Source organism: Oreochromis niloticus, linkage group LG3 (genome assembly GCF_001858045.2).
Source record: "Oreochromis niloticus isolate F11D_XX linkage group LG3, O_niloticus_UMD_NMBU, whole genome shotgun sequence".
NCBI classification, from domain to species: Eukaryota; Metazoa; Chordata; class Actinopteri; order Cichliformes; family Cichlidae; genus Oreochromis; species Oreochromis niloticus.
In genome coordinates, this window is record NC_031967.2 from 32,962,562 (window position 1) to 32,980,552 (window position 17,991).

Consider the following 17,991-nt stretch of genomic DNA (forward strand, 5'->3'; position numbering starts at 1 on the left):
CCTGTTTGTATGAAACCTGGAACAGGAGACATGAATAAGGAAAAATGCAGATATGATAGGCAGTCGAATTTTTTTGTTGGATGATGAAAAGCAGCTGTCCAGTCCAATCCACCAGCAAATTTGCGATTCAAACCGCAGTTGCTGCTGTCTTTCTATTTGGTTTCTCCACAGTGTGACAATAACAATCCCAGTCCTCCCTCCTTCCCACTGCAGCACGAGGGGTGGGCACAAGAAAATGAGATCTGACATGTTTAAGTAAAAACAGATGAGAGTTGGAAGACAAAAAAAGGAAGGGTGGATGGAGGGGAAACGAGAGTGGGAGATACAAGTTAACAAGCCATTACAGCAGCTTCTGTATGTACATGTTTGGTTCAGACGTGACTCGAGAGTCGAGGAAAACATAGTGATGGAGATGGATTGAGAAAAGGGGCACTGGTTGTTTTCTTCAGAAGAAGACGGGGAGCAAGACGAATAAATCACATCTGTGCATTATATTTGAACATGATTATGGCTCCACTGTAAAATACAGTTTCAGTCATTGTTTATTTTACACAAAAATATTGTGAAAACATAATAAACTTCCATCACAGGGTATCAGCCCATCCTATTCGAAATGGATTTTTGAAAAGCATGGACTCCCTAAAGTTGTGTTTTTTTGGTTAGGTAACATAAGGCCACAGATAGCTGTGGTGCTTAAGTTGAATTGGCCAGTGCTCAATATACATAAATGACAGCAGAAGCCCTGAAATTTATATTGAAAACACAGGATTGCATCTTTAATTTCTTCAATGGGAACTTTGTGGGTCTTAAAATGTGGTGGGGTTTTAAATTTGTCATGGCTGAATGTGGGGAGGACCCTAATCCAGCACAATGCTGGCAAAATCTACAAATACAGACAAGTATTACTTAGGGCAAAACAAAGTAACAGAAACCATAACAGCCCAACCATAAGACCCTGGAGCAAAGACTAACAGAACAATAGTATTTATACACAGAGGGCTGTTTACGAAGACCGGACTATTTATACACGTAGGGTAACAAGACACAGGTAATGACACAAGTAATGACGAACAGGCCAATCAGGGGAGACGAACAGGAAGCAAAACTAACACAGGACACCACAAAAAACACATTTAAAATAAAAAGGGGAGTAAACAAAGTAAACCAACACAGATATGAACACTAACTGTCAAATATTAGAGGTATTTATTCTTCATCTGAAGACATGTTGTAAGTTTTTAAAGTGTTTCTCAAACCACCTCTAAATATAGTTTAATGAATATAATGAAACTCCAAAAGTTGAATCTGTTCATCTGGACGTAGCGTTTTGTGGGAGAAACGTTTCGTCACTCATCCAAGTGACTTCTTCAGTCTCAGCTGACTGCAGGTTTCCCCAAACCTTATAAACAGTACATTTGCATAATGACTGAAACCAGCCCACTGAAGGAACAATGGGCTGTGAGGTCAGTTCCTTAATCTTAATTATGCAAATTCCCATGACCATTGATCAATAACCACTGACCAAAACCCACTGATCAAAGAACACTGATCAATATAATGAAACATTAAAATCATGTTTAATTTTTATTTTCAGCGACACTTTCAGCGACATCTACTAGCCTAGACAAGAAGCATACGACTCCAGTGTACAAAGAAAAGCAGGAAAGCCTGAAGCGCAGATATTCCACACATATCCTGAAGTATAAGATCAGCTCCAAAGCTCAGCTATAAAGACTTTCTTCATCTTTTTTCCCTCCACATGGCCACTAAAACAACCACCTGGAAAAACATGGACACACACCAAAACACATAGGTTTATATGGTTTCTACAATGACGTTAGCAAAGAACAGTTTAGTAGTACCGTCTAAATGCAGAGGTACAACTTGCCATCAGGCTAGGTGGGTGACTACTTGGGGCCTCCCAGGCGAGTAGGTCAGGGGACAAGGGCTTACAAACTTTAAACCACGACAGTGGCAATGTGCAGCGATAGCAGGAGAAAATTCATGTTGGCAATGAAAGAGGAAAAATAAGGACGGAAAAAACAAGACAGTGGTGACTGGAGAAGGCAGCAGTTAAATATAATGCAGCAGAGAGACACTTGAACTACATAACTCCAATTAGCATCACGTTATTTCTTTATCTGCTTTAACTGTGTAGGTTCTCAGCGATCCAGGTCATGGTAGTGTAAGGAACTTGGGAAAAAGCAACTAGACTTCTTTCTCTCCACCAGATGGTTTTATAACTGAAGAAGCTTCTCAGATGAGAGGTGAAATGAGGTTAAATGTCTTGATGAAGTCCAGTGGCTTTCTCCTTAGTCGACTTAGCTGGCAGAGCAGCTCAGAGTGTCCAGCTGTGATGTGACTGAGTCGAACGCATGCAGATGGGAGTCAGAGTCAGGACACCAGGAGTCAGTCCGTTAGCATGGCAAACGCTCAACCTGGTCATATGTATCGTTACTGAAATAATCAGCCTCGCCCATTTCTACAGTAATCTTTTACTTGTTTTTTGAAAGGCTGTTGGTTGTTGTTGGTATCCGACAATTTAAAACATAATGGCGATGAACTCTAGTTGCAGCGGCCCCCTGTGAGGTTTTTGCGTAGGGCCCTAATAGACTCTAGGCACGCCACTGTCTAAAAGGCAGTCTACTTTCCTTCTGTGTTTAAATTCAACAAGTCAAACCATGGTTGGAAAGAATACACACAAACAAAAAAGGGTAAGGTATTGGAAACACTGAAACAGGAGGAAAATTAAGGATTTGGAGGAAAAAGATGTCTTTGTTTTCTTTAGGTTATCAACTGGGGTTACTGGTAAGTATAACTCAGTAAGTAGTCGGAGTAACAAAAACAGTGCCAAGGTCGGAGCTTGGCATGGATCTGAACTATTTCCACAATTATTAGGTATAAAGTTTTATTTTGGCTTGGAAGGTTTGTCTCACTAGTTTCCTTTTCCACCAGCTGTCTTTAATATTTTATGCAATCAATCATTTTTACCCAGTTTTGTTTCCTTTCCTCACACTCTCTCCTTCTCTCCTTCTGGTCTTGTCTCGTTCCCATCTTCGTTCATCCCATTTCTTCCCTTCCTCACTGTCTCTTTTTTGTTTACTTTTTTAACTCCACATAGCTCTTATTTTACTCCTTTTTGTTGTTATTTCACTCCATGGTTTCCTCTTCTGCAGGGAGCCTCTAATAGCTCCTGTCTCTCTCTCTCTCTCTCTCCTTCTCTAAGCCGCAGCCCACTCCCTCCTTCATCATTATCCTCTTCTCCCTGTAAACACTTTAGCTGCCTGGAGGACACACACACACACACACACACACACACATAAGAAAACTGGATATAAACACACACAGCACGCATAAAACTATTAGCGGCACAGCCGACCAACACACACACACACATTACGTGGACATTTTTCCCACACTTTTGCACACACACTCCTGACTCTGTGAGTGTGTTATGGCTTTGCAAAGCTTCATCCCGGAGTAGATAATGAAGCCAGAGAGCAGCCACACTGCCATCCCTAAAAGGAGTGGAAAGAAGGAAGGGAGGAAGAGACCAGCTCCTTTTCTTTCTGTTAGTACCCATTTATCTCCTTTTGTCCCTCAGGCTGCTTGAAGTTGCTGCTTTTTCTTGAAATCTAAAGACTGACAGCAAAAATCTAAAAATCTCGTGTTAATTTAAGCTTTTCAGACTTTTTTGTCTTTTTTTCCCTCCCTGAGAAAATTCCAGTTTGACTGTGAGTCAGGGAGGAAATTGAACCTCTCACCCTGATGCAGTATTCAACAAAGCAATCATCAAAGTCATTTCCTTGAGCTGAGAGATTGAGAGAAACTCAGCCAGAGCGCGTTTGGCTGAGAGAAGCCAGACACTGCTGAATTATTTGCAGTCAGTGCCCATCAATGGTTCAAATCAAATTAAAAGTACGGCTGATCCGGCTCGCCGAGGCCGCCTTTGTGAGGAGCTCCGTTCAGTAACAGTCAACAGGTGGCACAGCATTCATCTTATTCACGCTGCACTCGCTCTGCGGTCTTTGGCGGAAATTTAAAGGAATGCATGTGCAAAATCTCCATCTTCAAGGTAGAAAGACGCCATTCAGTGGAGAAAGTGTTTTTGTTGTTGCCTGTAGTCTCATGTCCAAGACAAAACTTTGTGTTTTTATTGTGCATTCATGAGCAACCGAAACAACTGGAAAATTAATTTATGACTGAGGAAATTCCAGGGAACACTCCACCTCCTCCTGAAGTTGGAGGAATAGTTTAAAAGGCAGAGAAAGTTTAGATGTGGGTGTGACCTTTGACCTAGGTTAGTCAGGAAAAACATTTATTTGCAATATATTGAGCAACAAAGAACAACAGTGAGTTAAAGGAATAAAATACAGCACATTATCTAAAAATCATTCAACATGTTCCAACTTTAAACGATTTCCACGTTGGGGAATGTGACCATGAGCGAGCATGTGATTGCAAAGGAAGGCTAAAACATATAGTAAGTATAATAGGCACCACCACTACATATATAATATTTTAATGTAATAGAGGCATTGTTTGGTTACAGGGCCTTGTAACACCGTCACACTGTCTGCAGAGTTCAAACAGGCAGTTTAAGGACGACACGTGCCAAAAACAGAGACTTGATCTTGCAGCTCTCACCCACTGAGACACAAGAGCCACACTCAAAGCGCAAAGCAGGGGGTGAGAAACACAGAGAGGCAGGAAGACGTGACGTAAAACGTGTAACATATTCTGCCTCTATCATACACTCAAACTCAAGTGAGGAAGCTGTGGCAGCTTCATAATAATATCTGAGCTCTAGCGCCCCCGTGTGGCTACAACAAGAACCGACAGCTTTGTTTTGCACTGGATAATTTGACTTTTTTACACATGAGACAAAAATGAAATTAAGGGCCAAGAAATGAGCTTGCAAGATAGTAAACACAAGATAGGTGTGTTGAAAGGGAGATTACACTCATTGTACTAGCAGAAATACAGAATACTGTGACTGAATTATTACCATGAGGCAAAAACGAGGTATTAAAAGTTAGATTTAGTTCTAAAATAACAGAAACAATGCAAAACTTCTCACTTTAAGAGGAAATAGATTGAAAAAATAGAGGACAAATATCAAAAGTTGACATATTTTGACTCAAGGTAAGCACATTGCACTGCATACACTGTACACAAGCTGCATGACCATTTAGATATATGACCTGTGGGAAGCTCCAGAACAGCTGTTAGCTGGGCTGTACGTGTCACAGTAACAGAAACGTGCTGTAAATAAAGTTACACTTCACAGGGCCTCCTCGCTGCAGAAGAGAACACCTGTGAGGATGAATATGCATGGATAATTTCGCCAAATCCGGAGTTTCCTTGACAGAGGACGTGAGCGGAGGCAGCAGCAGAACGTAAAGAGAGGCGAGGAAGACGTTCTCTGCAGCCAGAACACATTTCAGCTCTGCCTGTCTGAGCTAAATTTAACCGAACTGTGAACTCAGAGCTCCGCTTCAAACTGTCAGCCAACATTGTTCCTTCACCTATTTTGAATTTACACTCAGCTGCTTAATGAGAACAAATGAGGCCTAACTTGACTGCTGGTAAACACGCAGAGCATCTTTAGTCTAGACAAATATAACTCTGTTTATGCATCATCATCAGGCCAAGATTTGTATTTCTAATCGTTTGAAATGAAATGTTTAAAACTTTGAATTATTCATGGTCTTGGTGAAAAAAGGTGCAGAAATGTGTTTGAATTTACATGGAAGCTGGCTTATTTCTACATTTTTCTGCTGCCGTGTGTAAATACCGAAACAATTTAGTGACAAACACAAATGATTTGCTTGTTTTATAGGTACATGGAGTCTTTCTCCTGTGGGCTCCTCCTGGCAGCTTTACACCTTGATGAGCAGACACATTACGAGTCAGATTTATAGCTGAAGTTGAGTTAATAAAAGGATCCCAAGCTGACACAATGTAACACAGAAAACAACAGCAAACATTCAGCAAAATAAGCTTAAAGTTCATCATTTGAGTGATGAAATTACAGTAAAAACCTTTGGAATACAAAGTTCTCTTCTGAGCTGGGTATGACTTTTATTTCTGTTAATGTTATTAGTTTGTAAATTATGGATGTTCACAAGTTGCTAGAAACATTCTTCAGGGGTTTTGGTCCATGTTGACATGACAGCATCACATAGTTGCTGCCAATATGTTGGCTGCACATCTATGATGTGAATCTCTCGTTCCTCGACATCCCAAAGCTGCAAGATTGAGATCTTGTGACTGTGGAGGTTGTTTGAGTACAGTGAACTCACGTTCAAGAACATGCAGCCATCAGAAAGCGGGTACACTGTGCTAACAAAGGGATGAACATGGTCAGCAACAACATGCAGACTGTGTTGTTTAAACGATGATCAGTTCTGCCCAAAATATTCCTCACATTCCTCTCACGACTCTGATAAAGATAAGCGGACCATCCTCTGACCAGCCTGTCTGACACCAACAACCACGCCACATTCAAAGTCACTTAAATCACCTTTCTTGACCATTTCTATATTTCTAAAAACAATGAGTAGCTGCCATATGATTGGCTAAACAGATACTTGCAACAGATGAGTCGCAGATTTGACTATTATAGGTTTATAGTGTTACTTTAAAGGTCTTCATTTCATTCAAAATAAAATCCAAGCAGTGCAGGAGCTGGATAAGGATTAAGCTGCACATAAAAGCTCATTTCCTGGATCCAAAGCAAGACTTCCTGAACTAATCTGACCGCAGCTTCAACTTAAGATCTGCACACACACACACACACACATAGTCCAGTACTGTAAATTCACTGGCATCTTTTTATGACTTCACGCCAACACCACTCTGCTCACAGATTCATGAGTTGCACTAAAAATATATTATGAGGCCCACTTTTTAACAAAGGATACATTTTAAGTCCCACACTTTAAGAATGTTAATTATTTATGGGGAAATTATGGGAAATTAAAATAACTACTTGCAGGCAAGAAAACACTCTATAGCCTGGAGTCAGGTGCCAGCTTTTTTATACTTTTTTTTAAAAATTCTACTAGAATGTTTCTTTTGAAAAGTATTATTGTTAATGGTCCTAAAGAGAGAAAGCAGAAGGAGAGGGGAAATTCTCAGCAGAGAGTACTGGGAAAGAAAAAAAAAGTAGAAACCTGTTTTGTTTCTTGTTTTGATGGTTAGCTTACTAAATGGATGTTATCAGCTATCTGTCTCATGGTTATCACTACAAGACTTCTTCCTTTGCCTATTGGGAGGTCCTTATCACCTCAGTGCATGGTGGCTTTTCCTGCTAAACAGAAGCAGTAATGTGTGGTATGCTTCCACATTAAACTAGCAGCAAAAATAGCAGCTTTACATTTGGAAGCAGGAGGGTTAGCTAACTGTGAACGGGACTTTGACAGCCAGCTTTTGGACTCAGCTTTTTTTAGGGGAAAACTTTAATAATTTTTAATTTGTTTTTTTCTGTTTTCTGTTTGCTTATGTTTTCCTTGTTGTTTGGTTAGGATTAGGAACCAACATGTTTACATTTATTTCTCCTTCACAAGACTAAAGATACCTTAAAAAGTCGTGTATGCTAGCTAGCTTACTACATTTACCATCAAGTTGAAGATTCAAATTCTCCGCTCATTTTCGCAAACTTTTTGGTTTGTTTTAGGTAAAAACGTACGTGATTATCAGGAAAGATAATGGTTTGGCTTTAAATAATCATTATTATAACCTAAAACATGTGTTACAAAGCGTTTGCTAGCTTAGTACAGAAGTACTTCTAGAAGCAGGCCACTCCACCCAGCAAGTCTCTAGTCAGTTATTTTGAAGCATTACTGAAATTAACTTTAATTTTAATGGTCACCAATATGTATGAAATTACCAGTTAAATCTAGTAAAACAATATTTTTTTAAAGTTTGGTGACTTTTGTCCAAAATAAGATTTAAAAAGTTTTTACTTTGAAGTTATATTTCTACCACTATCTTTGCTGGAATTCTCACATAGATTTCAGTTCAGGATTTGATGAATGCTTTGTGTGTTTCTTAAAATACTTCTGATTTATAGTTAGTATTAAAGATAGACATAGCGAGTGGTGTTATAGGTGACCAGTATACTGAAGTCTACTGTAGGGGTTGGGGTCTTACTCTGTCCCAGACCATTTCCTGCATGTCTTACTCGTATTCTCATCTCAAATATACTGTTAACTCTCCAATGTCCTGTCTAATAATTATTTCTTTGCAAAAGAAAAGACGGATGTAGCAACTTTGATGTCACCCACTAATTTCTTAAGTCTTAAGGTGAGCTTGATGGGGGTTGATATGACTGTGAAAAACACTGCTCATTGTATAAAGGACTGTCAATCACAAGTCCTTAGCCAATGAGAATATTCTTGAAAATCTTTCCATCTGAGACTTGGAATAATCAAAATATACAAAATCTACTCTATAGGACTGGAATTCTCTTTGTAATTGCAGCTATTGCTCCCTGGTTGACATAACAAACAATGCAGGTTTAAAGCACTTCTGTGTTGTCTTCATTTTTCAGGCCTAGCTGGTGCTTCTATCCTTTCTACTGTCTGTGCTATGACTACTACAGGAGATTTTACATCCACTTCTTCACAAGACCACTAGAGGTCTTCTGCATAACCTGTGCTGCTCTCTTTCTCTTTGATCAGTGGTTGTTGATCAATGGTCATGAGAATTTGCATAATCACGATGAAGGAACTGACCTCACAGCCCATTGTTCCTTCAGTAGGCTGGTTTCAGTCATTATGCAAATGTACTGGTTATAAGATTGGGGAAACCTGCAGTCAGCTGAGACTGAAGAAGTCACTTGGATGAGTGAAGAAACGTTTCTCCCACTGAAAACGCTACGTCCAGATGAACAGAATCAACCTTTGGAGATGTGCTGCTCTCTGTTTAACACTGATCACAGTGGATGATAACAACCCATTGAGCTGAGTTAGCAGGTAGAGGAGGGCTTCTACTGGTGATTGGAATGATAAGAGCCAGTGAATGGGCTGATAACATCAGAATCAGGAAGACACAGTAAAGTAAGATAAGATGATTAAAAATGAGAGCCTGGGAGTGAGATAAGGTGAAAAATGGGGAGGCACAGGCAAAAGCACTGAGAGTTAAATCCTGATATGAGCCACCAGGAAGAATCCTCAATCCACTATATTGATTTCGTGTCTCTGAAATTTCAGTAGATTTATTGTTCCTGTCCCAACAAAGATTCAAATCGCTCTGCTTTTAAATACAAATTCAATGGCTTTGTCCTTTCCCAGTTTAATTTACTGCATTATGGTCATTTCTGGCTGACTTATAGCTGTAAATGCCAAATGTCAATTTTGAACATTTACAGGTACAGTGTGTAAATAATTGCAATAGTTGCAGACTGCAGTCAGCTGTGTTCTGTTTTCTTATTCCTTTTAGTTCAAGTGCACAATAGTAGCTATGGTGGGAGCTGTAGTAGAACAACTCTGCCTGCTGTTCAGTGACTGTAGCGTCTCAGTCAGCTGTTTACCTCAGCTGTCAATATGTATCCATGTCTATTTACTCTGGAGGAGGCTGTAAAACTTTTTAAAAGAAGTGTGATACAAATCATCAGTGAAGCTCACTTCTGTCTGATGACAGCAATGAGGTGAGTTGCTGAGGATATTCAGAACTTTTCTCTTGGTTAGCGGCTGCTCTTAGCAGCTGCTGTTAGCGGCTGCTGTTAGCGGCGGCTGCTAGCCTCTGTTAGCTGCTATTAGCTGGCGTAAATAAAAGTTTCCTATCTAACAATTTTGGACAGGGACACTTAGTAAATAAACTCTTATACAATATGAGAATATGTATATAATCCTTTTTCAGATTGAAAGTGGGATTTTTAGAAAACTTGACCCTAACATTAGCTGGCATAACATTAGCTTATTACCAGCTACAATGAAAAACACAGAGTGGCCATCTCTTGTGTATTTAACACAATTGTCTCGCGATTTAAAGTTAAGTGTTAATTTAACTCAATTGTTTAAGTTGCTGCCAAAGCAAAACATCTGTGTGCAACCAATGTCCACTACTGAATTAAGTAAATCTAACATGGCCTTTTTTGAGTGTATTACTGTTGTTGATTTGCCTGGTTGTCGTCAGCTCTCCAGAGATGGGCGGTTTCATGTGTGATTTGAACAAGTTCTTTGTGTTGTGATCTTTAAATAAAAGTAACTTATAAGGCATATTACATATGTAGTCAGTCTCTGGCCACACCTTTTTTTTGTAAATTAAATAACCTCAAAAAATGACTAACTGTACCTTTATGGGTGTTTTAATATCACCCTACACTCATTTATGGACAGCAGACAGCTGTGAGAAACATAAAGGGTGGAGATAAAATTATGGTGGGAGTGAAAGTGTTATTTACGATTGGAAAAATTAAAAGAGAAAACAGAAGAAGAGGCACAGCTGACAGAGTGAAATGGGAAAGCAGAGAGGAGGAGGAGAGCATGAGGAATGAAGAGAAACATTAGAGTGGGGGCCTGCACTGCTCTGGTTTTGTTTTTCCGGGTGCTGCGCCAACTTTGCTAAAAGAGTTGTAGAGTAAAATTCCCCTTGAGGCTTAGCGGCTTCCTACTCCTTCCTGAGTAAAAAGTGTTGTCAGGCAAAAGTGTCTGGGCTCAGCCAATCAGAAAGCTGCATTTTGGTTGGAACTGCTTGGCAACAGAATTTTGTCCCAGTTAGTTTAAAAATAAAAAGTAAGTCACCAGAGACTGAAATTAACTTTAAAACCAAACATAATTACCTGTGAACGCGCGCACACAGACTGTGCTGTAATAATGTGATTCTGAGGACTGATTTCAGCCTCTGAGGTTGTAGCTGCTAAGTGTGTTTGTGCTCCACCTAAATGCTTCACAAGTATTTTGTGAAAAGATCCAGCAACAAACCTATTTTGCAAATATTTTTAGCAAAGGGCTTCCTGCCGTGATTATATTTTTCATCATCACAATAGAAAATATATATCCTCTTATAGTGTTTGCCTCAAGACTGCCAAAGGTTACCATCAATAATTTTCCTCAGTTTTCACTTATTAAAATTATATATTTTTGCATGGCCTGGTTTAATAAGTGGTGTCATGTATGCTCTACATGAACTGGAAATATATTTCTAGATTCTTTTAATGACTTTTTATAGATATATTTATTAGGATGGAGCTGGTTAGTCAGGAACGTTTTCCATCTCTCTCTGGGTAATGGAAACAAGACTTTAGTGTGACAGTCTGATTTCTAAGTGTTTTTCTGTTCGGGAACATTTAAGCAACAAATACCCAACGTTTGTGATACTCAAGCAAATTAACATCATGACCATGAAGCAGTTTCTGATGTTATAACTGCTGCTAAAGTCTTACTAGAAGCAAGAGCCACTCAGTCCAGTTTGGCAACAGCTCTGGACAGTTACTGCTGGTTAATAATATAACTGAATAAGAAGAATCAATCTCTTTAAATTCTTTGGACATAGGGACATAAAAATGACATGCATACATGAATCACCCATCAAAATACACACTTCTTAAAAAGTTACTTATGCTGGAAATGTGACAGTTTCACAACATAATGGATTTATTCACTGAATCCTCTCAAAGATGCCACACTGCTGCCTTATTCTTAAATTATGGTTCAGCGGTGGCACTTTGGCTGTCCAGTGGGCAGCTTCAGAGTCCCCATTTCCCTGCAGAAGTGTCATTTGTCAATGAGCACAGTGTGAAAAATACATGATACAACCTGTTGTTGGTCTGCCAGCCAGCCCCGGAGAAAAGTTCTAACATACAAAGAGTTGAAGGGAAATCAAGTGTTAAAATACTTACTCCAAGAGTGCAATGACAACTCATCCAGGAGGCCACAAAAGAGCACAGAACAACATCTAAAGAACTCCAGAAAACCACTGCTTTCCAAAAACAACAGTCTTGTCTCACATTTGGTAAAAAAAACAAAACAAAACAAAAACATCCAGATGATTTCCAAGACTTCTGGGAAAATATTCTGTAGACTGATGAGGCCAAAACAGTACTTTTTGGAAGGTTTGAGTCCCGTTACATCTGGAGTAAAACCCACACAGCATTTCATTAATGAACATCAGACCCACAGTCGACCTTAAACAGTTGGTTCATGCTCGAAAACCCTCCAATGTGGCTGAATTAAGACAATTCCTCAAAGAACAGTGGGTCAAAACTCCTCCACAGCGCTGTAAAAGACTCATTGCCTGTTTTCACAAACAGTTGTTGCTGCCATAACCAGTTATTAGGTTTAGTCGACAGCACTATACATCAAAGATCCTGCCATGACTGGACACAGTTGGATACCTTTGTGCTTAGTTAACATAACTCTACCAAGACAACTTTCAAAACACGCGTGGTTCAAACACAAATTCACCTGAACCTTCAAAACATGTGATTTGTGTGCTCAGCAGCATCCGCCCAAACAACCTCCCTGTGACCTCACTATGAGGATGTCACACATCATGAACTGGTAAGAAGCACACACAGTTATTTCTAGAGATATTTGACCTGACACGGAGCAGAAAATCTTGTGGCCCAATTTCTGGGGTTACAGCCTTTCCAAACATAAAGGCATCCTCTCTCTGCTTCACGCTGCAGCTGGACGAAGGGAGGGATGACAGAGGAGAGGAAAAGAGAGAGAGATACACTTTAAATCATTTGCATGTGAAATAGACTGGCACTTAGATCAAAAAGTAGGGCTGGAAGGAGGTGCACACACACATATATATACACGGGTCCAGGCAGTTTGTGTGGGGACAGCAGCAGCCCTGTGTGAGCCGAGGAACATGTGAGGCTGATTACAGAATATCTACTGCTGAGTCTGTCTAGACAGAAAGAAGGAAAGAGGTACGAAGGAGGCTGAAGGAAAGGAGAGCAAACGGGGAAGGAAACAAATGTTTAGGACAAGTAAACAAGTGTAGTAGGAGGGGAAATAAACGAATTAGGGAATGAGCCAGAAGAGCGAAATGAATGCACCAGATAACAGAAATCAGCAGGTGATAAAAGGTACTTGACAAAGAAAGGAAAGGAGGTTCTAAGGAGAGCGTAGGAAAAATACTGAAAGGGGTAATCAAGGGGGAAAAAAGAGAAATTTGTGATTAAAGTAATGTAGGAAGGACGAGGGGCTCACGCTCAGCCACCATAAAGGGACTAAAGATGAAAACCAAATCCAACACAAAGCTGGACAGCTCAGCAGAGCCTTTTCATGTCACAACGAGGAGCCCCAACATAAAGCATCGTTTGAAGAGCCCGATACGAATGTCACTGCAGATTCTCCTACAGAGGGGCCGACAAGCTGATGGTGGAGCAGACAGAAAACATAAAGAAGTGTCATGTTCCAAAAGTGTGCTTCAGGCCGTGTGGAGTGCTGAAGGAGGAGCCAAATCCAGACGTGTGAAGCCAGATTGTTGAGTTAAAATTAACGTTTTTTAGGATGTAAGCAGGTAATCCAATGAACAAAAGCAAAGACCATGAAGTTCAAAAAACGGAAAGCTCTGAACTACACTGAGAGTTGTTAAATTACTAGAATTACACACTGGGGGGAGTTGGACAGACGCTCTGACAGCGGCTCAACAGACTGGGCGGCATTTTTTCAGTCTTCTGTTTGATTTTTGTCAGCCTATGTGAACTGTGGCCTCAGTTTCCTGTTCTTAGCTGATACGGTGTGGTCTTCTGCTGCTGTAGCCGAGCTGCTTCAAGGTGTAACGTGTTCTGCATTCAGAGATTCTTTGCGGCACACCATGACTGCAACAACTGATTATTCGAGTTACTTCTAATTACTCTGCCATTCTCCTCTGACCTCTGGCATCAAACATGACATTTTCTCCCAGAGAACTGCTGCTTTTTCAGACCATTCTCTGTAAACCATAGAGATGGTTGTGTGTGAAAATGTCAGCAGGGGAGCAGTTTCTGAAACACTCAGACCAGCCCGTCTGGCAGCAACAGGGATGCCACATTCAAAGTCACTTAAATCTCCTTTCTTCTACATTTTGATGCTCTTTTTGAACTTCAGCAGCCTGTCTTGACCATGTCTATAATCCTAAATGCACTGAGCTCATTAAATATTTGTGTTGACAAACTGTTCAACAAACAGGTGTACCTAATTAAGTGACCAAGAACTGAATATACACACACACTCTTGTTTTCATATCTTAGTGAGGACATCTAATTGACAAAATGCTTTCCCTAGTTGCTTACCCTAACCATCAAAGATGAATGCCTAACCCTAACCCTCAGCCTAAATCAGCCCTAAATCTAACCACAAACTAATTGTAACCCTGTCACTAAAACCACATTTTGAGCCTCAAAAACGCCTTCAAACTCGTGGTGATGGGGATTTTGTCCCCATAAGGGCTGTCGGTATAGTACGTATAGTGGCATGTCAATTTTCTGTCTTCACAAAGATGTCTAACCATGGTACACACACACACTTATTGTTTTATATATGTCTTAATATAAAAGGATGTATAGTATGATATGACAACATGCAGTAGTCAGGGTTTGACTTTCAGCTCTCGAGCTTTTCAACAGAAAATCCAAATATCAACCTCAAATGACCTTCAGCAGAGAGAAAACTGCACCGTCAGAGTGAGCACATAAACAACAGACAAGCACATCATTGTCAGCCAGGCTGGTAATAACAGTGACACACACACACACACACACACACACACACAGAAGAAGGAACTTCTGGAAAAGCAGCATTTTCCAAACCTGTCTGGTGAGTTACAGTTTTTAATACTCTGTTGATCTTGGTGTAAACACCAAGTGAATGTCATATGTAACGTACACATACATAAAAAAGTATCCAGTAGTTATTGCACAAACACACATTCTTCAAACTGGAACGCCTGCTGGAAATCGGCACTACTGAAACACACCCACACACACAAATAGACTAATAGAGAAGCTGATGAATGAAGCTCTCCTTCTCAGAGGGCAGAACACTGTAACGATCTGTCATTCTCAACCACACACCCACCAATCCATCTTTCCTTCTTCCTTCTCTTTAATTTTTGCTTTTACCCAGCATCCCTTAGCCAACTTTCACTTTGTCACTGCTCACTTTCTTTTATTCAGCCTCATCCTAATTTTATCTTCTTATTCTGTCCTTGTTACTTTGCTCCTTTCCTTAGTATTTTGTTAAAGTTTTACTCTACTCTTTTAAGTCCCTTATTTTTCCTGCATGTTTAGTTGTTCCAATTCAGTTAAAATTAAGTGCCAGAGCACACATTAGAGTCAAGTAATGAGACTGACAGCGTGGAAAAGCGCTTGCCTCATTTGGGGATTGAATGGGGTCAAGCTGGAGACTACATGCAATCTGTTTGTAACAATATGGAAATTCATTTGATGAATTGGCAATAATCAAAAATCTGATGCCAGCTGCTGCAAATGATTGCAGTGTGTTGGTAATCAGTCTGTTTGTAAATCATGGCTATTTAGACGGACAATCTGTCTGATTGCAGTCAGAACGAGTAGGAACTTAAAACAACTGCTTGGAGATAGGTTGCCTACCATCAGGCAACTTGTGTAATCACATTACAATTGAAAGTAGTCACCCAGAGATCATGGGTATTGCACGCTCAACCTCTGGGTGATGTTTGTCGACACAATTACTTGTAACTTTTCTCAGACCGCAAAAAAGTTATTGCAATCACTGGGAAACCACCGATTTTTCCCACGTTGCTGCTTTATTTTTACTTTGGTGTGATGGAGCTACAGGTTTTTCCTTCATTTCTGAAATTCATGGTGGCAGGAGAATCCCTGATGATCATACATAACCATGGATTAAACTAGAAGCCTGTTATGGCACATTATGCAATTTTCAGTTAATCTCTCCAATCTTCTCGCTTTCCTTTTTATATCTCTCTGTCCTCCCAGTTTCCTTCCTCACAAATTCACTGTTTGTTTTTCTTGTCTTTCGCCTGCCCTCTGTCATCTGCCATCACCTGACAATCTGCAGAAGGCAGCTGAAACACAACACTGCCAAGAAAAAGATAGAAAAAGACAGCAGCAATGGGAGACACAAGTCGAGTGACAGTTTGACCAATGAGATTGAGCTGACAGGTGAAAACGGGGAGATGCACCACAGTGAAAGATGTGGAGCGAACGGGGAAATCTGAAGAGTGAAAGCCAGGCGACAGTAACTCATCGGTAGGATGTCAAGAGGTAGATTTATTTGACCCTTGGAGTCTAAAAATGAAACAAAATCAGCATTTCAAAACCCTTTCGACTTGCTACAGAACAAGCTTCTTTAATAATACTTCCAGCCTACTTTTTGAGCTCACGATTTATGCTGCCAAAAAACAAGAAAGCTACTGTGTTATTTGTGAATTGGGCCTGTTCTGTAAAACCTAGACGTAATCCTAACAGGACCATAATGAAAATATAGACATAAAAAAAACAGAAAATGGAGAAACAAAACAAAACAGGGAGAATGTTATTTCCTCTGAGTATGTGAGACAAATACATACAAGTACAGCTGCCTGGGGTGAATGAGAGGCCGATGGAAATCACTCTTATACAAACGAAATCCGCTGACTCAAGTGAAACCCAGCTGAGGGAGATACTTTAATTAGCACAGAGCATGTTTCTCCCACTGCTGAGCAACAGACTGAAGATGAGTCTGTTGGTATCTGGGCCAGGAGCTGCCTGCAGGCTGGAGAAGTTCTCAGTTTCCGGCTGAGTCCAGATGGGAAATCACAGACAGGGAATTTGAACAGAGAAAGATTCCTATCCGAACTGGTCAGTGAGGTTTCCAGGAGCAAGGAACTTTAACTTCTGTTTCACCTGACAGCACATAGACAGTAAAAAAGATAGACGTACCCACTGTGATGTCACCCAGGAAACATAGTCTTTGGATGTTTTGCAGAAATGTGACCATTAACCATAAGATGTTAAGGATCAAGTTTATACAGGCCTAGAGACAAGTCCATGACCAGGTCATAAGCAAAAACATGTATTCCCTGAACATTGGCGAGGAGTTGCTGGACGTTAAAGTCACTTGCTGTGAAAGTTGGTCACGAACGCCCCAGTCACACAGACCTAGACACCAGCTGGCAACAACTTGCTAATCACAGGGCACTTGTATTTCCCAACTGGCTGGTGAATGGTTGACGGAGGTTCCTGACAGTCACAATGTGAAATTGTTCACAAAGAGGGTCTTGCACCAAAACCCTCCTTGTGAGCCACAGCAGTTTGTTGCCTCAGTTGCCCCTAGTTTGCATGGCAGACGCTAACTTGATCACAAACACTTGCTAACTGTAAAAAGTGCAATAAAACTCAGTAACTCTTTGCCTTCAAAGTGCACCTTTTGAAAACTGTTTGCTGCAATGGTAAGGTTCTTGTTGCGTTCTCAACTGGTCTAAGATTAAGGCTCCAGTCACTTTAGGGACATGGGTTCAAATACTGCTAGTCCTAGAAGTATTTAAGGAGACCACAAGCCAGTGTACTTCTAGTGTTAGTCCCCAGACCTGATAAATGAGAAGGGCTGCATTTGGCATAAGGTCTTTACCAAATCAAACATGCAAACCATCAAAAATAGGGTTGTTTGGACTCACTAAAATCACTTATTCAACTCACAAAATTAAAAAAAATATATTTTGTTAGGTTTTATTTGTGATCCCACCCCTAACTCACTTTTTGGACCCCCAGTGGAGTTTATCAACAGCATTCGAGGCCTACATAAAAAGGCCCTGGATTATTTTTCAGGTTTATGGGTTTATTTATTTTCTATATTGTCAAGTTCCCATATGGTCTAGCGGTTAGGATTCCTGGTTTTCACCCAGGTGGCCCGGGTTCAACTCCCGATATGGGAACATGTCATTAAGCATTTCAAATCGGTTGGTGGCTTTCAGGGGACAACTGGGCTTTCGGTACAGCAGACGGAAGCTAACTGCCATTTTACTGCCAGCAATATGCAGCAGTCGGAATAGATGGTCACGAGAGAGAAG

At 40.4% G+C, this 17,991-nt stretch overlaps 1 protein-coding gene and 1 non-coding gene across 5 annotated transcripts in view; one reads left to right on the top strand and one right to left on the bottom strand.

The window, feature by feature from the left end:
- The window catches only part of nhsl2 (NHS-like 2), a 186,762-nt gene that overhangs the window by 134,139 nt on the left and 34,632 nt on the right, over positions 1 to 17,991 (bottom strand). The window lies entirely within an intron of this gene.
- Positions 17,785 to 17,856, top strand: trnae-uuc (transfer RNA glutamic acid (anticodon UUC)). The gene has a single exon. It is a non-coding gene; the product is annotated as a tRNA-Glu (tRNA).